The 24,097-nt window shown below is 39.2% G+C and overlaps 1 pseudogene; it reads left to right on the top strand.

Annotated features, from left to right (window-relative positions):
• Window positions 1-5,276: 5,276 nt before the first annotated feature.
• LOC121458794 lies at window positions 5,277-15,906 on the top strand (annotated as a pseudogene).
• The last annotated feature ends 8,191 nt before the right edge of the window (window positions 15,907-24,097 follow it).

Below are 24,097 nucleotides of genomic sequence, written 5' to 3'. Positions count from 1 at the left end.
TCTTCTTCCTGGAAATTTAAAAAGTACTGCAGGATAATCCATTGTTCATTGTGGAAAACTTATTATTTATATAGACATATACAGACATATATATATATTCAATGGCATGTACAATAGAGACAAAAATAGATATGAAGAGAAGTGAAAATTTTTCTTAATTTTAAAAGAAACTACTTATTTATACATTTTACATTGATATAGATATGGATGCTTCCTTTTGATACAAACTTGACATTATTTTTGTTAAAACATACTGTCTATGATGTTATATTCTTACTCAAGATATTTTACCTAATACAACTCACTTAAACATGCAATGAAAATTTCTAGTCCTCAAAAGTTTTATCATAAACAAATTAGGATATAAAGTACTGAAGGTGAGTAGTTTGTTACTTATTATAATTGAAATTATACTCAAGTCAGGTATGTTTTCAACATTATACAGAATTTTATTAGATGATTCAACTGAACATACTTTAGAGAAAATGTTTGCTGAAGTAAAGCAAACTTTGTCTCCTTGGGGATTAAAAATATACAGAATATTCTGAAAATATACAAAAGGGAGATTCTATTATTTATTCAGCATGTAAAATACTTTTACAAAAATTTGAGCCCTAAATTTAAAAATTAGGAGAGATTATTTGAGGAATCTTAATAATTTTCTGAAATTGCTGCAAGGCATTTACCATCTATAGTCCAATATTTGGGTAAAAAATTCAAAACAGTAATTAGAACCAAACTATAAAAGGTGACAAAGATTTAAATAGTCAAAGAGAATTATCATTTAAGCAGTGAAAAAAATTGGTTTAGTGGAAATAAAATTATAGGACGCACATACGGATGGTTTGGATCTGAAGTTTGGTTATATTCAAGACATTTTCTTAATACAGGGTTTCTCTGTAGCCTTGGAACATGTACTGGAAGTAGCTCTTGTAGACCAGGCTGGCCTCAAACTCCACCTGCCTCTGCCTTCCAAGTGCTGGGATTAAAGGCATGAGCCACCACCTCATGGTCTTCATTCTAGGCATTTTAACCTCTATGCATTCCCCTATAGGAATTTTACTGCAGAGGAAAGATATTATTTTAAAATCAATATTTTTCCCACATAAACAGACAAAAAGCTATAAATTTATGTGGAAAAACATCTGAGTTGATATTAAAAAGAAAATTGAAACTTCATCTATTAGCAAGAATTGAACAAGGTTAAATTATAGACTGTTTTACTAATGTTAAAATTGAAACATAGTGGACAGCAAGTAAACACTGGCAAAGTGCTTGCAGTAATTTCTTGGGAGAGATTAACAACAAATATCTCTTTTGCCATAATATTAATAATCATAATGATCATCCTGAGTAATTTCAGACTTAAGGAAGCCTTTTGAGTTCAAGCATACCTGCTGTACTTCTTCCAGTAACCTTGAGGGCTGTGAATAACTTCTGCGTTAGCCAACAGAAAAAAGCATTTTGCCCAGCTGAAAGAGTCCATTTTTTCTATTAAGATTTGTGCTAGTGTTGGCCAGCCAGGGGCACTCCTTGTTAGTGATTAGAAGCTGCTTAGCTGAATCAGATAATGCACAGGTTTGAGCTGCCTCCAAGCACAGTGCAGGGAGGTTGGGAGCTGGCTGTACTGCTTTTTGATCTGCCTTTTGGCTATATTTAGTATATATGCTGGCTGAGAAATATACTCAGGCTGTTTTCTATTGACCTTTCATCCTCTAGGTCTAACCTATGATTCTGTCTTCATTTCTCTTAATCTAACTTTTCCTTAGCCTCAGCATCCCCTCCAAGGGAACCCCTAGGTGAATTTTGCTAGACTGATTAAATGGGGTATCCTGTCTCTGTAAGTCCTCAGACTGAATGTTGTTTCTACAAAACACTCAACCCTCAGCTCCTCTCTCATACCACCTTATATTCCTCTCTGTGTCCAGACATGTCACTTCCTATCTGCAACTCCTTAGAGATAGGATTAAAGATATGAGACACCAGCATTTGACGCTACAACAAACTAGTGTGACTACTGGGATTAAAGCTATGTGTCAGCCTTGCCTGTGGTGTAAGGCTGGCCATGGCATCTGTTTTACTTCATGATCTTCAGGCAAGCTTTATTATTAAAATATAAATGAAAAAATAAAGTTAAATAATGAGAAGCAAGCATCTGAGATCAAGAAGAGAAATGTAGAACTGTTTATCACCAAAGAGTATAAGAAATATTCTGAGTACAAATTGGTGAAGGTCCATCATTTTCAAAGACAATGAATGATATGATTAAATTATAATTCACAAAATCAGCAATACAGATGACACTATTGACAAAACAAGAGACAAACACAAATATATACATATATATGTTTCTTAAAGAAGAACTGTAAGATTCTAATCAAAATCAATTCCAGAGAAATCACTGGCCATCATGCATCCTGTACTCTTCCTTTTTTTTTTTTTTTTTTCTTTTTGGTTTTTCGAGACAGGGTTTCTCTGTGGTTTTGGAGCCTGTCCTGGAACTAGCTCTTGTAGACCAGGCTGGTCTCGAACTCACAGAGATCTGCCTGCCTCTGCCTCCCGAGTGTTGGGATTAAAGGCGTGTGCCACCACTGCCTGGCTCTTGTTCTCTCCTTTACCAATAATAGAAAATGGGTTGAGTATTTCACCAAAATTTATAATATTCTCTTGAAGTCTTCTGATGTTTTTACTTTACAGAAAATAGTTTTGATTACTGAAAGCATCTCATTCTCTTTTGATAAGGAAAATGATGTCTGTTAGGATCACTACCATGTTGTTTCCTACAATTGGTGATTGAAACCAAGTCTGCACCACAGTGAGGAAATGAAATCATTTTAAATGGAATTTCAAGAGAACAGATTTTTAAAGAATCAGTGTACATGTAAAGCAACTTGCTTTACTCCAACTGCTCTATAAGTTCCAAGCACTTTTGAAAATAAGGTTACTGATATTTTTGTGTGTTTGTGCATGACAGAGAATATCACATACACACAGACACACACACACACATACAAAGACATATAGAAAGGAAGGTTGCTCAATTGGGAATATTAGAGATTTGTTAACTGTAGGCCCATATTTCTGTATGGTGTAGCAGTCAAGCATAAAAGCCATAGGCCTGGTATGAGCTAATCATGTAGCTCATCAGACAAGCTGTCTGTGCATAACAATAGCAAGAATGTATAGTTCCTTTCTTCTTTTATTAGAAATGTAGATCTCCTGAGGAGAGGTGTTGGCTGAAACTGGTCAGGATGTTTGGTGCCTATTTCTTGGTAATTTGGAAGAAGTCTTATACAGATGCTAATTGATGGCCTGCTAGACTGCTAGCATACACTTAGGTGAGGACCTGACTAAAAGCTCATTCACCTGGTTGCCTAGGAGACAGCCTAATGTGTTTTCCCACTCAATAATAAACGAAAAGAGATCTTCGAGAGATCTTGCCCTACAAGGATGACCCTGTAAATTGCATCTGATCATTCCTCGTGACTCCATTCCAGTCCAGTTAGGGAAAATAATTATCTGTGTTGGACCCACACGGGCTTCAACAATTAACCGATCAACTAGCATGTAGGTATCTGAATTCAGGTCATACACAAAAAGAATATGTGCTGAGCCACCTGCCCAGACACATAAAAGTCCAGTAAGTCAAGTCTTTCTCAGATTAATAAAACAAGAAAAACAAAACATAAAAAAAGAAAAAGATGACCCTTATGAAGACGATCTATAAAAATTATGATTATGTGTATGATAAGTTTTTACCATTAAATGAATACAAATAGCTTTGCCCAACAATTTATAACTGGACAATTGATAATAACTCAATATTCACAGTGGAAACACTCAGAAAGCTCAAGGGATTATGTATTGATTATACCAACACTTAAGTAGCAAAGATTCAAACATGAAGAAAGCAACAACTGGAAAACATAGAAATGCCAGGAAATAGAAAGAAGCAGGCATCAAAGATGAATAAAAGCAGTCTTTTAACATAAACTTTCCAAAAAACAATAATGACCTGATGAAATTAGAAATTTTCTGAATAAAATTGATGAAGGTCCATTATTTTAAAGATAACTAATAATATATTTAGATTACAGTCAGATTACAGAAAAAGTAGTATAAAAATCATGTATAATGACTTCTATACTTTCCACAATTAAATATAAATTAAAAAATGTGCACAATTTTTCTGAAAGCATTAAGGGGAAGGATATAAAAAGGCAAAAGCAGATGCAGAAATATATAGTCAACTTTTAATCAAAAGACCAAAGCAAACTCAGGCAAGGAAAAGTGTGATCTTGACCAATGTTACTCAGCTACCTTTGATTATATGTGTACAGAAATTAAATAAACACTGGGCTGGAGAGATGGCTCAGAGGTTAAGAGCATTGGCTGCTCTTCCATGAGTTCAATTCCCAGCAAGACTTGGTGGCTCACAAACATCTATAATGAGATCTGGCACCCTCCTTTGGCATGTGGGCATACATGGAGGCAGAATGTTGTATGCATAATAAATAAATAAATCTTTAAAAAAAAGAAAATAATAAACACAAACTGCACAACTTTCAAAAAGTTATATCAAAGTAACACTTAAACTGTTGTTTCTGGCTGGGCGGTGGTGGCACACGCCTTTAATCCCAGCTCTCTGGAGGCAGAGACAGGCGGATCTCTGTGAGTTTGAGGCCAGCCTGGTCTAAAAAGCTTGTTCCAGAACAGGCTCCAAAGCCACAGAGAAACCGTATCTCGAAAAAAAAAAAAAAAAAAAAAAAACTTGTTTCTGCGCTGGAGAGATGGCTCAGAGGTTAAGAACACTGTTCTTCCAGAGGTTCTGAGTTTAATTCCCAGCAACCACATGGTGGCTCCCAACCATCTATAATGAGATCTGGTGCCCTCTTCTGGCCCGCAGGGATATGTGCAGGAAGAACCCTGTATACCTAATAAATAAATAAATAAACCTTTAAAAAAAAAACAAAAAACAAAAAACAAAAAACTGTTGTTCCTGACCTCCAATTACTCATATGTCTTCCAAAGACAGAAACCTCATGATATAGTTGCTCTCTTTGCAAACAGAGGCGATCTCTTGTGATGGCTCTCTAGCCCTTTGTGCTTTCTTCTGATTTCAGATATATGCTGCTCCACTGATGCCCAATCCCAAACAACCTAGAAAAATGATTTAAGGAGTAGTGGGGAAAGCAGGTGGTTGGAGATTCGTGCCTGAGCATTGGGCCGGGGGCCTATGGGGAGCCTGAGAGGGAGAGCCAGGGGTGCAGGGGACCATGGGAACAGCCTTCCCAAAGAGCACTGGTCCTGTGCCCCCCTCTACAGTTTCTGGGCACACCTGGGGAGTCCCTGGCAGGCAGGAGAAGGAGGAAGAGCCAGGACTACTTAAGGTGAACCCCAGGGATAGCATCATTGAGGGCCCAGAGCTAGAAGTGGTCAAAGCTTCAGGGAGTCAGGGAGATAGAGGAAGAGGATGAGAAGTTAAAGGAGCTACAAAATGAAGTAGAGAAGCAGATTAATAAAAGTACAACCCCAGGTAATGCTGGCTCAGTGATCTCATCTCTTGAGGAGAAGATGGAGGCTGATGCCAGTTCCATCTATGTTAGCAATGTGGACTATGGTGCAACAGCAGAAGAGCTGGAAGCTCACTTTCATGGCTGTGGTTCAGTCAACCCTGTTACTACAGTCTGTGCCAAATTCAGTGGTCCTGCCAAAGGATTTGCCTATGTAGAATTCTTAGACAAAGAGTCAGTGAGGACTTCTCTGGCTTTAGATGATTCCCTGTTTAGAGGGAGACAGATTAAGGTGATTCCCATTAGCACAACAGATGGGTTTCCAATGTGCCCAATACCGTGCATGAACTGCCAATTACAACAGCTCCCAGTCTTGATTCTGGGATCAAAAAAAAAAAAGAGTTAAAAGAAAAGAAAGAAAAACAGAAGATGGAAAAATATTTTTTAAAAAAGATATACTATGGAAAGGGGAGAATCCCATAACTAACTGAGGAGGGACCTACTCTGTGTAGTAGGTCAGGCGCAGGGACTGGGGCAGTGGTGACATGTTCCCTCTGGAGATTCAATATAGACACTTTTCAAATGTGCAACCTGCTCACTGTTTGCCTGCTCTACTTCACTCTTTTGGGCCTGCTCAAGGGTAGGTGGGCATGGGTGGTAGGAGGGCATTTTTTCAACCAGAGCTCTGGAAGGGCACCAATCTGTTCAGCTTGTTTCCTTCCCTCATCTTCTCCCTGCCTTTTGCAGACGCTGCCTGCCTTCTCCTGTCCTTTCAGTTCTAGGCAAAGTCTGCCTTTCTTTCCTAGGGGCTCCTGCTCCTCAAGATTGTCTGGTGAACTATTGTTTGCTTTTTTTTTTCTTTTTCTGTCTTGAGTGTCTTTCTTTGCAGGTTTTTGTACAGAAAAAAACTCATTCCCAGTGGATTCAGAGTGAATTACACTTACCCTTGAGGAAATACACTACTTTGTTTTGGGAAGTTTTGCAGTGTATTTTTGTTGTCGTTGTTGTTCAAGGAGGAGGAAGCTGGATTTTGTTTATTTTTTTAAACTCATTTAAAAGAAATGGGGTTTAGGCTGGGCGGTGGTGGTGCACGCCTTAAATCCCAGCATTCGGGAGGCAGAGGCAGGCGGATCTCTGTGAGTTTGAGACCGGCCTGTTCTACAAGAGTTAGTTCCAGGATAGGGTCCAAATCCACAGAGAAACCGTCTCAAAAAACAAACAAACAAAAAAAAAAGCATGGGGTTTTTTAAAAACTGTGTCATAAATAAACTTGTCTATGGAAAGAAAGAAATATGATTTAAAATTTATTTTCTCGCATGGCAATGGTGGTGCACGCCTTTAATCCCAGCACTCGGGAGGCAGAGGCAGGTGGATCTCTGTGAGTTCGAGAACAGCCTGGTCTACAGAGCTAGTTCCAGGATAGGCTCCAAAGCCACAGAGAAACCCTGTCTCAACCCCCCCCCCAAATAATAATAAAATAAAAATAAAATAAAATAAAAATAAATAAATAAAAAAATTAAAATTTATTTTCTCCTACATGGATTATGGTCCAAGATGTGAATTATGCTCTATCTACCTGCCCAACACTATGCACTCCTGAGAAAAGTCTGCAGATTAGAAAGTCTTTTGTCCTCTGGAAATAAGCTTCACTGGATCACACCTTTGCAGCTAGTGGCAGGATTACATTAAAAGCATTCTAATCATGCATCGCTAGAAGATCAATATCATCCCTTCCTTCCAGTTCCTAAACTATTTGTAATCTTTATAACACAAATCTGAAATTGGAATGCAATACTGACAACTTCTGGAATCTAGATCTTCAGTTTTCTTATCTCTCTTCCCACTGCACACCAAGAGCAGTGTCCACGTGTATACTCTGGACAATCAGCATCATATCCTGAATTTCCAGAGTCTCCCCTTCCCCAATAAATTCATATACAGGGAGGCTCAGAGGATAAGGGCCACTGCCAACATGAACCACATGGACCAACATGACTACAGTCTTGTTCATGATCAGTCCAAGTCATAGCAGAAATGACAGTTCAACAGATCTGAACACCCAACACTCACCACGGTATAGCTTGTGATCTTCCTTACTACTCCTTACAGCAGAGGCAGAATAGAATTATGGAAAGAACCCACAACCTGTCTGCCACTAGTACTCCTGATTTCGAACCCTTCCCAGAATTCCTCACAGGCTAGGGCCACCCAGCTGAGCCTCACAATATGAGCAGCTCCTCTATCAAAGATCAAATGACTCAGACAGCACAGTCCTTCCAGTTCTGCCCTCCCAGCCCAGCAGACAGGGACCTAGTTTAGAAAGACTGTATTTAGTACACCTTATTCTACTCTCCTACAGCACATCCTGTTTCTCATCCAAAGCACAGGGTCCTTTCTGTGCACATTCCATTGTACACTCACTTTCCAGTGCAGCCATCCCACTGCCTCAGAGATGGGAAATCCTGCAGACAAACACAGGTCACATTCATAAAGTAATCACTCTTCCTGTGTGACTGTGTTTATTTTGTAACTGTTGTTAGACAAAAACAGACCATGAATTAGAAAACAATCAGGATCATGTTAGGGCTTGGAGGGAGCAAAGACAATGTGAATATGTTGTACTTTTAATCTCAAAAATTATTTTGAAAAGTTGAAACAGGCTTTATGACCCTGTGCTCCAGAGATTAGGGATTTGTATTAGAGCACAATATATATTTCTCATGTATTTTCCCTAAAGATGAAGATCTTATTCCACAAAAGTAATGGTCCTGTTAAGCAGGGACACAACATTTTACCCAGATCATCTATTTTGGATAAACTACTGTAAATATCACACATTAGGTTTCAAGATAAGGTCAGTCCATACCCAGATTGCCATTGTCTGTGGATTGCAAACAATGGTCAATCAGGATAATAATACAGCATCACAACTGACTAACTGATTCCACATAAGTAATCTCAGTTGAAAGAGGAAAGCTCTCACCCTCAGGCTAACCTCTCACTTCCTGTACCATGTCTCCACCAGTTTCAAAGTTGGTCAATGAGTTCAATTCTTATAACAATCCCTCTATATTTCTATGTCCCCAGTAAAAGTCAGAAAGATCAACAGACACTCATTAACTGCTCTATTTTTCTTTCTAACTGACTAGTGAAGGACAAACCTGGGAAGAGTTGCAGGACTGTCCTCCCAGAACTGGGCAGGAGAGGCAGAATTAGGTGTTCAAAATAATTCTCAATTTTTTTTTTCGAGACAGGGTTTCGCTGTAGATTTGGTGACTGTCCTGGAACTAGCTCTTGTAGACCAGGCTAGTCTCGAACTCCCAGAGATCTGCCTGCCTCTGCCTTTTGAGTGCAGGGATTAAAGGTATGTGCCACGACCGCCCAGCAAAATAATTCTCAATTACACAGCATGAGGCAAGCCTAAAGTATAGGAGACGTTGATCGACATAGAAATCAACATAACTTGAAAGAAATGAAATGAAACTATTAATGACTTAGAAACATTGGATAACAGAAACACATAGAGATAAGAGGAGCAATACAATAAAAGAAAGTATTTGAGCCGGGCTGTGGTGTCGCACGCCTTTAATCCCAGCACTCGGGAGGCAGAGGCAAGCGGATCTCTGTGAGTCTGAGGCTAGCCTGGTCTACAAGAGCTAGTACCAGGACAAGCACCAAAAGCTATGGAGAAACCCAGTCTCGAAAATTCAAAAAAAAAAAAGAAAGTATTTGAAACTGATACCAAAAAGTGTTTTTTTTTTTCTTTTTCTTTTTTTCTTTTTTTTTTTTTTTCGAGACAGGGTTTCTCTGTGGTTTTAGAGCCTGTCCTGGAACTAGCTCTTGTAGACCAGGCTGGTCTCAAACTCACAGAGATCCACCTGCCTCTGCGTCCCGAGTGCTGGGTTTAAAGGCGTGCCATACCACCGACAGGCCCCAAAAAGTGTTTTTTAAAGTGATGATAATAATGCACTTTTAGATGGGCAGTGTGGCTCATCCCTAGGAGAGGGGATGTCATTAACAAGAGATAGATTGATGGTGCCCATATACATATGTTGACTTCTGAGATCTGTAACCTGACACATAGAGTTAGGAAATGGCCTGTTTTGCAAATCTCCAAGTCGACATAACTCTGTCAAGCAAGATTGATCATATTTCTTACCAAATTGAATTTCTTACCAAATTACAGATTGAATACAATGCTCATCAAAATCCCAGAAAATTTCTTCAAAGATTTCAAAAGAATGGTATTCAAATTCATATGAAAAAAAAACAAAAAAAACCCAGGAAAACCAAAACAATCGTGTACAATAAAAGAACTTCTGGAAGCATCACAATCCCTGACTTCAATCTTTACTACAGAGCTACAATACTGAAAACAGCCTGGTATTGGCATAAGAACAGACAGGAGGAACAATGGAACCGAACAGAAGACCCAGATATCAACCCACACATCTTTGAACACCTGATTTTTGACAGGGAACCAAAAAAATATCAAATGGAAAAAAAAGAAAGCATAGTTAACAAGTGGTGCTGGCATAACTGGATATCAACATGTAGAAAAATGAAAATAGACCCATATCTATCACCATGCACAAAACTCAAGTCCAAATAGATCAAAGACCTCAACATGAAGCCAGCCATACTGAAACTTATAGAAGAGAAAGTGGGAAGTACTCTTGAAGGCATTGGCACAGGGAACCACTTCCTAAATATAACCCCAGCAGCACAGACACTGAGAGAAACAATTAAATGGGACCTCTTGAAACTGAAAAGCTTCTGTAAAGCAAAGGACATCGTCAACAAGACAAAGTGACAGCCTACAGAATAGTAAAAGATCATCACTATCCCCACATCAGTCAGAGGTCTGATCTTTAGAATATACAAAGAACTCAACAAATTGGACACCAAAAGAACACATCATTCAATAAAAAATGGAGTAAAGACCTAAACAGAGAACTCAACAGAGGAATCTAAAATGGCTGAAAGACACTTAAGGAAATATTCAATATCCTTAGTCATCAGAGAAATGCAAATCAAAACAACTCTGAGATTATAACTGACACCTGAATATATGGCTAAGATCAAAAATACTGATGACAACTTATGCTGGAGAGGTTTTGGGGAAAAGGGAACACTTCTACATTGCTGGAATGAATGCAAGCTGATGCAGCCCCTTTAGATGTCAGGGTGGCAATTTCTCAGAAAATTAGGAAACTACCTTTCTCAAGACCCAGTAACAGGCTCCAAAGCTACACAGAGAAACTGCGTCTCAAAAAACCAAAACAAACAAAAAAAAACAGAACAAAACAAAAAACTACAATAAGAAAATTGTAGAGCTCAATAAATACCAATTTAAAAAAGCTTTTTTTTTTCTCCAAAAGCTATGGAGAAACCCTCTCTCGAAAATCAAAAAAAAAAAAAAAAAAAAAAAAAGGAAAAAGAAAGAAGGTATTTGAAACTGATACCAAAAAGTGATTTTTAAAGTGGTGATAATAATGCACTTTTAGATGGGCAGTGTGACTCAGGCCTTTAATCCCAGCACTCAGGAAGCAGAAGCAGGCAGATCATTGTTAGTTGGAGGCCAACCAGGTCTACAAGAGCTAGTTCTAGGACAGGCTCCAAAACTACAAAAAAATCCTTTCTCAAAATACCAAAAAAAAGTGCACTTTTAAGATTAAATAAAATTTTCTATATTGACTTTAAAAAAGAGTAGTCTCTTCCCTAGGAGAGGGGATGTCATTAACAAGAGATAGATTGATGGTGCCCATATACATATGTTGATTTCTGAGATCTGTAACCAGACACATAGAGTTAGGAAATGGCCTGTTTTGCAAATCTCCAAGTCGACATAACTCTGTCAAGCAAGATTGATCATATTTCTTTTTTTTTTTTTTTTTGGTTTTTTGAGACAGGGTTTCTCTGTGGGTTTGGACCCCATCCTGGAACTAGCTCTTGTAGACCAGGCTGGTCTCGAACTCACAGAGATCCGCCTGCCTCTGCCTCATATTTCTTACCAAATTAAATTTCTTACCAAATTACAGACTGAATACAATGCTCATCAAAATCCTAGAAAAATTCTTCAAAGACTTCAATAGAATGGTATTCAAATTCATATGAAAAAAAAAACAAAAAAAACCAGGAAAGCCAAAACAATCGTATACAATAAAAGAACTTCTGGAAGCATCACAATCTCTGACTTCAATTTTTACTACAGAGCTACAATACTGAAAACAGCCTGGTATTGGCATAAGAACAGACAGGAGGAACAATGGAACCGAACAGAAGACCCAGATATCAACCCACACATCTTTGAACACCTGATTTTTGACAGGGAACCAAAAAAATATCAAATGGAAAAAAAAGAAATCATAGTTAACAAGTGGTGCTGGCATAACTGGATATCAAGATGTAGAAAAATGAAAATAGACCCATATCTATCACCATGCACAAAACTCAAGTCCAAATGGATCAAAGACCTCAATATGAAGCCAGCCATACTGAAACTTATAGAAGAGAAAGTGGGAAGTACTCTTGAAGGCATTGGCACAGGGAAGCACTTCCTAAATATAACCCCAGCAGCACAGACACTGAGAGAAACAATTAAATGGGACCTGTGAAACTGAAAAGCTATTGTAAAGCAAAGGACACGGTCAACAAGACAAAATGACAGCCTACAGAATAGAAAAAGATCATCACTAACCCCACATCAGTCAGAGTTCTGATCTTTAAAATATACAAGGAACTCAAGAAATTGGACATCAGGGCTGGAGAGATGGCTCAGTGGTTAAGAGCATTGCCTGCTCTTCCAAAGGTCCTGAGTTCAATTCCCAGCAACCACAGGGTGGCTCACAACCGTCTGTAAAGAGGTCTGGCGCCCTCTTCTGGCCTTCAGGCATACACACAGACTATTGTATACATAATAAATAAATAAATATAAAAAAAGTTTAAAAAAAAAAAAGAAATTGGACATCAAAAGAACACATAATTCAATATAAAAGGGAGTAAAGACCAAAACAGAGAACTCAACAGAGGAATCTAAAATTGCTGAAAGACACTTAAGGAAATATTCAATATCCTTAGTCATCAGAGATATGCAAATCAAAACAACTCTGAGATTATAACTGACACCTGAATATATGGCTAAGATCAAAAATACTGATGACAACTTATGCTGGAGAGGTTGTGGGGAAAAGGGAACATTTCTGCATTGCTGGTATGAATGCAAGCTGGTGCAGCCCTTTAGATGTCAGTGTGGCAATTTCTCAGAAAATTAGGAAACTACCTTTCTCAAGACCAAGTAATACCACTTTGGGGTATATATCCAAAGGATGCTCAATCGTGCCACAAGGACATGTGCTCAACTATGTTCATAGCAGCTTTGTCCTAGCCAGAACCTGGAAACAACCTAAATGCTGCTCAACTGAAGAATGGATAAGAAAAATGTGGTACATTTACACCATGGAGTGCTACACAGCAGAAAAAATAATGACATCTTGAAACTTGCAGGGAAATGGATAGAACTTGCAAACATTATTTTGCATGAGGTAACCCAGACCCAAAAAGACAATTATCACATGTACTCACTCATAAGTGGTTTTAAATCACAAAGCAAAGAAAGCCAGCCTACAGACCACAAGTCCTAGATCTTAGACAAAAACGAGGATGCTAAGAGAGACTTACAGAGCTCTAATCTACATGGGAAGTATAAAGTATAAAAAGACAAGATCTCCTGAGTAAACTGGGTGCATGTGGACCTTGGGAGAGAGTTGAAGTGGGGAATGGAGAGGCAGGGAGTGAAGCAAAGAAAATTGTAGAGCTCAATAAATATCAATAAAAAAAGATCGATCATATTTGCAGAGGATGGTTGTCTAATTGCAAAATCAATGTTTCTTGACTCAAGATAACCTTCCTATTCTGAACACCCACACAATGTGGTCTGTATACATTCAAATGACATTAATTTACACATGCTGGGCAATTACAAACCTCTCCTGCTACCACAGTCAGGCCCTTTTCCACAGCGGTTGCTCCAACAGCTGATTGCCTATGCTTTGCCCCTGCAGTGCACACAATAGTCGATTCTTCCTATTGTGGTCTGAGGAGAGAAGAAATGCTCCATATGCAAATCCTTTTCCTGCAACTGCATTGGGCAGTCAACTATATGCCTCAAATGCATTATTTTATTTTATTGGTTTTTTTTTTTTTTGAGACAGGATATCTCTGTAGCTTTGCTGACTGTCCTGGAACTAGCTCTTGTATACCAGCCTGGCTTCAAACTCACAGAGATCTGCATGCATCTGCCTCCCGAGTGCTTGGATTAAAGGCATGCATAACCACTACCCAGCAAATACATAATTTTATTACTGTGAGTTGGTACAGTCACGTAAGAACTTTGAAGGTGTAAAATAGAGGACACTCAAGGTTGCCCAGGAAAGCAACAAAGAGGGACCAAAGCCACCTGAGTCAACATAACAGAAGTTGTCTCAGAAGCAATATTTCTATCGGGACAGAAATGCAGCTCTTCTAGAATTAATATGCCTTCCCACTGAGAAATCACATCACACACTTAGGAGATTAATAAAAAATAGTATCTTTAATGATGTTATGCAATGATCTCTGTCCAAAGCTCAAGGGACAGAGGTTAAATAGATATTTGCATTAAATATATGATGTTAGTCATAAGTATCCCTTAGGATAATGGTCCAGATTATACTCTGAACAATTGAAATAGGAACAGGCAATATGCCAGTCTAAATATATAGGCAAAAATATTCTCAGAATATTTTCTTAAGTATGCCCGTGACCTGTTACAGCAGGTCATTCTTCACTGACAGGGTTCTAAGGTGAAGATCACAAGGGAGGAGAAAGACTGGACTGGACAAGTAAAAGATAAAAAAGATAGGGTGGGGAGGTGTTGCAGAAGATAAGTCCCAGCCTAGTAAGCTTCTTAAGAAAAATAGCATCTTAGTTGAGCAGTGGTGGGGCACGCCTTTAATTCCTGCCAGCAGATCTCTGTGAGTTCAAGGCCAGCCTAGTCTATAAAAGCTTGTTCCGGGAAGGGCTCCAAAGCTACAGAGAAACTTGAAAAACCAATAAAAAAAAAAAAAGGAAAAAAGAAAAATAGCATCTTGCCAGGTGGTGGTGGCTTATACCTTTAATCCCAAGACACAGGGAGAAGAACCCTGTGCCTCTCTGTGAGTTCAAAGCCAGCCTGGTCTATTACTTCCTAGGGGGAAATGAAAGAATTACATGAAGTCAGCAGAAACTATGATACAATGAGACAAATTTAGGGAGAGGCTAGTCCAACAATTCTACACAAAGGGTATACAGGGTATTTCAAAATCTTTGCTACATCCAGAATGGCCTCGATACTGAGAACCATAGCTCCATATGGTGGGAAAGGTTGAGTTGTCAAGATCTGAAGCAACCCCTCCACAAAGGCCTGGGCACCAAACCATTATGGGCTCTCCAATACACATTCCTGGTTTTCGAAAAGGAGCTCTGTTTTAGTATCAATACATCAGTTCCTTAGGGAAACTCACAGGCTTATGTCCCAGGCTGTTACTAGGTCAGCAATAATGTCCCTCCTCCCTGCGTGAGGTCCTAAAGGAAAGCCTTGATTGATCAGGCCAGTCATTCACACAACAGTGTTTTACATTTCAAATATATGTCACCCGGTAATATTGCTCTTCTGACAGAACTATGCCTCTCTCAAAAAGAAAACTGGAACTTTATGGCATGCCAGGTCTTAAGGTTGGTTGTGACCTGTAATGTCTCCTAGAGCAGCTTGTTAACAGGTCTATTTTTTGATATTTGGTTGGGTCTAGTGATTTTTTTTTGTTTCAAGACAGGGTTTCTTTGTAGCTTTGGAGCCTGTCCTGGAACTCACTCTTGTAGATCAGGCTGGCCTTGAACTCACAGAAATCCACCTTCCTCTGCCTCAAGAGTATTGGAATTAAAGGTGTGCACCGCCAGCACCCAGCAGTGACTTTTTATTTTTAACTCAGTGATGGCTTCTTTGAAATGGTTTGGAGTCAAATATATGGACAATCCTGATAAACAATGTATACCTGGGCATTCTAAACTCTACCAGCCCTCATTAGCATAGACTCACAGTTTGGGTGTTTTAGACGCATTTCTCCCTCTGATAAATTCTACTTTGTGAGACTGAGTTATTTTTTAAGCATTGGTCAATCTATTGTATCACCAATTCTACTCTTCTACATTATGACACAGTAGTGGAGAGCTACACGACATGTGAGATGCCTTTGATAACGTCCACAAATTTAAATATAAATTCAGATTATATTTAAAGCTTAAATGCAAAGTGCTCAATATCGAGAAGGTACTGGAGAAACGAGGCTTCTCTGAGTTTGGCAACTTGTTTCCATGAATGCAGGAACCCTGTTGAAATTGACTAGGAAGGTGTTTGTACACGCAGCTTCCTGCTCCCAATACTCTAAGCAGATGAAGCCACAGAGCAAAGTTATTCAGAAGCCTTCCCCTAGGCCCATGAGTTACCAGGGACCATGAGGGACTTCACAATACAGGGAATGTGGCGGCAGGTTCCCACCCAGACCCGTGGAGGTAACAACATAGTGTTTTCCGCACCTCGCCCTCTGCTCCTCCCCATCAGGAGACAGCTTTCCCTCACTCACCATGTTGTGCTTCTCCATTTTCCCAAAGTTCTCAGCTCATCGTCTCCCTGCAACAGCAACTGCACCCGAGAACGGGAATCCACTGGCGCCAGCTCCTCTTCAAACCAAGACTGAAGGCGGCTGCCAGGAAGAGACCTGCACTGCTTCTGACTGGCAGGTCACCTGGAGTGCTGATTGGCTAGTGAGTCCTGAGTGGCTAGAGCACCACCCATAGGGGGGTACAGTGTGCTTAAAGAGACAGAATACTCGTTCCTGTCCAATCCATTCACCCCAACAGAGAACTTCTCCAGATCTGAGAATACATGCATTTAATAGCACTGGCCGCTGGCTACTAAAGCAATCAATGTCGTCTTCTTGCACTCCTAGGAACTTTCCCTTTTTCTTCCAGCACACTGTGTGACTTGTACGGTGCACTGTGCTAGGCGGGTGGAGCAATTTCCTGTCCCACAGATGTAAGGATGCCTAGAATACTAACAACTAGAGAGTTTTAAAGTTACAAAATGAAATATTTGTTCTGTGGCTTCACTCTGAGGTCAGATGAACTGGAGGTACTTTTTACATGGTTTTCACAGGGATTTCACACAACAGAAAAAAGCAGGAACCAGGTCTCAATCAAGATGATTGGTCTTTTCCCCATCGGAAAGCTGTATGATGACTCCATTGTTTATGGGTTTTATTCCTGAAATTCGAAGCAAACTCCAGGCAAATGAATAATAATAAAAAGGGTAGTGTTCATGGAAATTTGAATATGTAGAGAATAATGGAGCTAGAAAGAATGTCTTCATGAGCACTATTGTTAGCCAGCACTTCTTCCTCTATAGTCAGGTGAATAAAATATACAGCTGCAGTATTTAAGATTCTCTACATGACCAAGACAGGTAGAATGATTCTCACCATGGATGTAAAAAGTAGGCTTCTTAGAATGTCTCACAAGCTGGGGTCCACTTAACTTAAGAACAGCTGCATACCAATGGCAATTGAGGAATCCAATAGCTTGCTTCTCAGCCTTTTGTCTAAGATCAAGAGAAGGATCCAGTAGTTGTTCTGCCCACAAGGATCTGTGACTCAGCTGATTTTAAGTATTAACCAAAATTACAATGACTAATGCTAGTAAAGGGATGAATTTGGTAGCCAGTGCCACTGCACAGAAGCAAAAAAAAAAGATTTTTCTTCTTCAAAATACTTTATACGTGACTGCTGCTGCCAGAAATTAAGATGCTGATTAAAGTTGGGTCATAGTCTTTGTTTGATTCAGTTTTTTGGTTTTTTGTTTGTTTGTTTTGTTCTGTTTTGTTTTTTGTGATTTCAAGACAGGATTTTTCTGTGTATTTGTAGAACTCATTCTGTAGTCCAGACTGGTCTCAAATGTAGGGAATCCCACAACCTCTGCTCATGAGTGATGGTGTTAAAACTGTTCACAGACATGGGTGGGAGAGATGGCTCACTGGTTAAGTGTGCAGAAACACCAAGCAGCTTAAGGTGGGTCCTATCATCTCAAATTATACAGATTAATGGAGGATTTTCTCATTTCAAAAACCTTTAAGTAAAATGTCCCAGGTTTAATCAATTCTTTGTGTATTGGATGATCCCAGAGGTAGTCAGTTTTACTACCAAAAATAGCCAGACATTTCAACAGCCAAGACAGACGAAATGATAAAAAAAAAAAAAAAAAAAAAACCTTGCCTGAGGTAGGCACAAAGAGCTTGGGAGTTGTTATCAAAACAGTGTTTTTCCTCAACAAATAAAACATGGAGATTTTACTTAGGGAGTCTGAATATGCTCATGCAATGTTCTCCCTTTCCTTAAGCATGCTCAGTTAACAAATCCACTTGTCACAGTGTAATAGCAGAGACATTTAGGGATATTCTTACCTCAATATTATGTAGGAACAAATGTATATTAGACAAATGATGGAAAGAAATGTGTCTGGTATGTTCATATTGTGCCATTAAGGTCTTGCTTGAAAATCAAGAGGATGACACTGTGAAAAGTCGACTATCAATCTTGATGCTTATTCTAAAAGATAACTTTATCAACACCATAATTTTCACAAACACAAAAGAAGGGGACACAAAACCAGAAAACTTCAAGGAAAAGTTACCTAACAGCCCTATATACAATGCTTCTGGAGGAACAGTTATGATGATCTCTATTAATCTCAGAGAAAACTGCTTTTGCTCTGAGCAGTCTGACTAGGCAGAAGGCCACAGCTGCTATATAGTCTACAAACAAAAAAATTACACAACCCAGGAAAAGAAGAAACCTGAATAACATACCCCGGTACAGGAAGACAATTATCACATGTACTAACTCATATGTGATTTTCAAACATAAAGCAAAGAAAGCCAGCCTACAAACCACAAATTCAGAGAACTTAGACAACAATATGGATACTAAGAGTGCCTTACATAGATCTAATCTACATGGGAATTAGAAAGTAGAAAAAGACAAGATCTCCTGAGTAAATTAGGAGCATGAGGATCATAGGGGACGACTGAAGGGGGAAGGGGAGAGACAGGAAGAGGAGCAGAGAAAAATGTAGAGCTCAATAAATATCAATCAAAAATATGCAAGCACATGCCATTAATTCAATTCACTGAGAAAAACTGAACATTTGACAGTGGGTCACAGAAATTACTTGGTACAAGTGAGAAGTGTTAAGTCTGGACCTTAGCCTCCAGCCCCTGGCATCCATCCCAGCCCCTCTGGTCTGGGAATTGCATTATCCTGGACTCTAAATCCCAGCATTCCAGGTCCTGACCTGTCCCTGGGGAGGGGTTGGGACCACTCCCACAGTGCCTTTAGGTGGGTTCCTAGAGGAGAAACACGTGGTTCTGGGTTTGCATGGGCTCCCCGTTGTCCTGTCTCCCCCACATGTGCTCAGTCACCGGAGAGCACTGTATTTAATAAAATAATGGGCATTTTGATTTGGTTTCATTTCACTTAATTGGACTTCTTTGTGCTGGCAGAGCTGCGCCTTCTTGGGTTTTTTTCTTAACAAGAAAGAAACACAGAACACACAGCGAACACTCTTCGGAGTTTATTAGAAGGGGTGTGCACAGGCCTCGGAAGTCAGTGTGTAGAGAGAGGGAGGAAGATGGCTCATCCAGCTTTTAAAATCTGCCTAGAGCCGGGCAGTGGTGGCACACGCCTTTAATCCCAGCACTCGGAAGGCAGAGACAGGCGATCTCTGTGAGTTCGAGGCCAGCCTGGTCTACAAGAGCTAGTTCCAGGACAGGAACAAAATAGCTATGGAGAAACGCTGTCTCGAAACCCCCCCTCCCAACAAAAAAGCTGCCTAGTGTATGCACACAGGAGTTTGATATGGATACTACATATGCAAAAGAAAACTAAAGAAGATCATGGGAATCCAAACTGCAAAGGAAGACGTTGAGCTTTTGCTATTCACAGATGATATGATAGTATACATAAGTGATGCCACAAACTCTATCAGGGAATTCCTACAACCCATAAATAACTTAAGTAAGGTGACAGGAAACAAGATGAGCTCAAAAAATGAGTAGCCCTCCTATATACAAATAATATAGAAGAGCAGGGCGATGGTGGCGCACGCCTTTAATCCCAGCACTCAGGAGGGTGAGGCAGCTGGATCGCTGTGAGTTCAAGACCAGCCTGGTCTACAGAGCTAGTTCCAGGACAGGCTCCAAAGCCACAGAGAAACCATGTCTCAAAAAAAAAAAAACCCAAAAGCAAAAAACAACAACAACAACAACCAAAATAGCCATTTCTACAGCCAAGACAAAAGAAATGAGAAAAAATTACTCTTGCAGGAGGCACAAAGTGCACGGGAGTTATTTTCAAAACGGTGTTTTTCCTCAACAAAGAAAGAATAGGGATTTTCCTTAGGATGTCTGAACACACTCATGTAATGTTCTCCCTTTTCTTAAGCATACTAAATTAACAAATCCACGAGTGAACATGATTCCAATGTAAAAACAGATATTTAGGGAATTCTTACCACGAAGTCTTGTAGGAACATATCTAAATTAGACAAATGATGGAAAGAAATGTCTCTGGCATGTTCATATTTTACCATAAGGTCTTAGCTGAAAATCAAGTAGATGACATTGTGAAAAGTTGATTGTCAATCTTGATGATCAATCTAAAAGATAACTGTACCAACACCATATATCTCACAGACACAAAAGATAGAGAACACAAAACCAGAAAACTTCAGGAAAAGTCACCTAACAGCCCTCTATACAGTGCTTCTGGATGAACGGTTATGATGATCTCTGTTACTCTCAGAGCAAAGCTGGTTTTGCTCTGAGCAGGGTGACAAGACAGAAGGCCACAGCTGCTTCCATGCAAGGTAAGAAGGAGTCCATTTTAACTAGACCTGGCTTGCTGTCTGTCTCGGGGTCAGGACATCACTGTAGAGAATTTCATTCTTTCTTTTTCCTAACCTTAAAAAATCTGTGTATAGGCTTGCATGTGCCTATACACAGTACCTACAGAGGGCAGAAGAAGGGATGAGATACCTGGGACTTTAATCAGAACAAATGGTGAGCTAGCATGCAGGGTCCAGGAATGGAATCAGGGTCCTCTGTGAAAACACCCAGTGATGAGCCATCTATCTAGGCCCTCTTTTTAATTTAAAATTAATCTTTAAAATTTGTTAATCAAAAGACAATATATCATTTTTTATCTCTTCCATCTCTGCCACAATTCCCTTCCAACTTCATCCTTGTTAAGTGTGGGTAAATATGTATGCTGAAATACATAAATATGTCATGCCCAAATATGCAGTCTCCAAAAAGCCAACAAGGAGATCAAGTCCTATATATAAAAGCAAAGAGCCTTTATTTTATGCAAGTTTGCAAACTCAGTCTCTCTGCATGTCCTGTGTATTGGAATAACTGGAGAGCCTTAAGCAGAGGTAGAGTTTGGTTTTTATAGTATTCAAGGTGGGGATGAGTGGTTTCTAAGGTTCAGGACCCCTGATTGGTTGACATTTGCCTAGGGGTGTCCTGGTGAGTGTGTGCTGGCAGATAATCCTATCTAAAATGGTTGGAATGTTAGGCATTTCCTTTGGATGGTCTATTTTTGGGTGGTGCTTGGGTAATCTCAGTTTATATTGATATGGATTTTTGTAAATTGATTCAAATTTACAGTTGTTTTGTTAGAAAATTATATATATATATACACATATATTTGTTTCTAATCTCAAAGTATTGTACCTATATACCTTATTTAACAATTCAATGCAAATTTGTAGGCCTTGAAAGTTATTACATCAACTAATTAGAATATTATGAAATATAAATTAGTAGTCATCAATTATAATCCATCTTGTAGTTATATTAGGCATATTTTCAAGGTCAAGCTGAGATATATTTTAGATAGTCTATGACAATTGGGCATGACTTACCATGGGTATGTTTTTTTTTTTTTTTTTGGTTTTTCGAGACAGGGTTTCTCTGTGGTTTTGGAGCCTGTCCTGGAACTAGCTCTTGTAGACCAGGCTGGTCTCAAACTCACAGAGATCCGCCTGCCTCTGCCTCCCGAGTGCTGGGATTAAAGGCGTGCGCCACCACCACCCGGCCCCATGGGTATGTTTTTCTCTGTAAATGGGACCAAAAAAAGGGAGTAGAAGTTTATGTTCTGTCTTTATTAGTCAGAGCTGGTACAATCATGCCTGTTGGTCATCATAGCTCTTGGGAAATTTACAGAACAGGATCATCTAGAACAGTGGCATCTACCTAGTTCTCTATTTCTGAGTTTATTTTTCCTTTGAACCCTGAATAAATTGTTAAATACACTTTTGTGGGTTCTCACTTCAATAGGAAGCATGGTGGTGTGCACGCAGACTTGGTACTAAAGAAAGAGCTGAGAGCGCTACATCCAAATCACCAGGCAGCAGGTAGTGAAAAATACTTATATGTCCCTTGACCCAAGAATGAACAAGGAAAGTGGGCTACATTTACATAACTGAGTACTACACAGTAAAATAATGACATCTTGAAATTTGCAGGCAAATGGATGGATCTAGAAAACACTATATTGACTGAGGTAACCCAGACCCAGAAAGAAATATTGTACGTACTCACTCATAAGTAACATTTAGACATAAAGCGAAGAAAAACCAGCCTAAAATTCACAATTCCAGACAACCTAGACAACAAGAGGACCCTAAAAAAGGCATACATAAATCTAATATACATGGGAAGTAGAAAAAGACAAAGTCATGACATCTGTTAGTTCTCAAACACAGTGGTGTTTGTTTATACAGCTTGTTCCCATGTAATAGAAAAGAACTTTTCCATTCCTGCTATTGACATGATATTTTTATGAATTCTGATGTCATCATCACATTTCCAAACAATAATTATTCACTTTCTACATTTCCTTATGCTAGAGGACCTGACAGACACATATGGGACCTAACATGTGATATATACATATGACAAAGCCTATTCCTGATTATATCTTGAACCTGAAGAAACAATGGAGTCAATTCTACATCATCTGGTATAAATTCTGTGGTTTCAATATGCAAAGTTACTTTTTCTGCATATTGCAAATCAATAACTATGTTGAGAAGTCCTTTAAAATCCCTTAGTACAGAAAATAGAACACTAAGACAAATAACTATTAAAGGGACTAAAGATAATCTAAGATAAACTATAATTATGCTCTAAACCTACATCATCCAAACCTCTCCAGAATCACAAAAGTTCTAATCAATTGATTGTTCTTGCAGACGGCCCAGTATAGGTGTGGCGTTCTTCTGGGAACAACTGTTCACAGTTGTTTAGTCCTGTGCCATTAGGCAGAAATTCACAATCACTGGAAAGGTTACTGAGAAGTTCCTTTATGACATAGGACCTAGAAAACAGAGAGAAGGAATACACGAAAGGCCAGAGAAATATATAACTTGCACGGCACATCTCCAGTGACCTACTTCCTCCAACTATACTCTAAAGATCACAATAACCCCAAATGGTGCCACCATCTGGGAAACAAGTCAATAAGCATGTGAACTATGGGCTCATTTCATTTTCAAACTCTAACCATGGCAATGAAGTCCTAAACACCAAAGCTAGACTTCACAATTGCTAGCCATTCTGTGTCATCGGTTTATCTAACATCTATCCATCTGTTCACACTGTTTTCATAACCTGCTTTCTAGGAGAGGGCAGTGGGGCACGGGGGGATGTTAAAGTCCTTAGTGCAAGAATTAGATACCTGATTTTGGGTTCCCAGCACCCAAATAAAATGTCAGGTTCTGGATGCCTATGCCTGTAATTCCAGGTCAGGGGAAGAAGCAGACAAGAAGATTCCTGGGATTTATTGATTAGTTAGAGTAGGAGAATTTGAGCGCTCCACTTTGAGATACTGTCTCAAAAAAAATTAGAAAGACAGATTGATAGGTACATAGATAGGTAGGGAGATAAAGCACTTGGAGTCCGATCTCAAGGCTACCTGGAATTATCTGACAAACTAAACCAAAACTAAACAATGCTGACAGAATATCTGTAGTTGAGAGGGCCTGAGAAGACAGGTGAGATTTTCTTGTAAGAAGAAGGAACTCAGTTTGAGCCCAAGAATCCATGCTGAAGAGAAAACGAAAAAAGTCACAAGGACTTTTAACACTAGTAATGGGAAAGGGACATGGAGACAAATGAGTACCTGGGGCTTGTTGGTCAGCTAGCCTAGTCTACTTGGAAAGTTACAAAGCAATCAGACACCCTATCTGAAAAGAAATAGAAAATAAAAGTTTGGTCAAATCAAAGGCCTGAAACCAGAGATTCACTTCTGTCTTCCAAATATATACACACACATATACACAATCACATACTTATATTTCCACAAGTATATACACACAGAATGCCCAAACATACACACACAGTTGTACAATAGCACATACAAATACATACAATAGTACATACAATTCATTGCTAG

This window comes from Microtus oregoni, unplaced genomic scaffold (assembly GCF_018167655.1).
Source record: "Microtus oregoni isolate MIOR12 unplaced genomic scaffold, Mior012 000018F_ref0000195, whole genome shotgun sequence".
Lineage (NCBI taxonomy): Eukaryota > Metazoa > Chordata > Mammalia > Rodentia > Cricetidae > Microtus > Microtus oregoni.
Note: the sequence above shows the minus strand (reverse complement) of the source record. Positions and strands in the feature narration are given on the sequence as shown.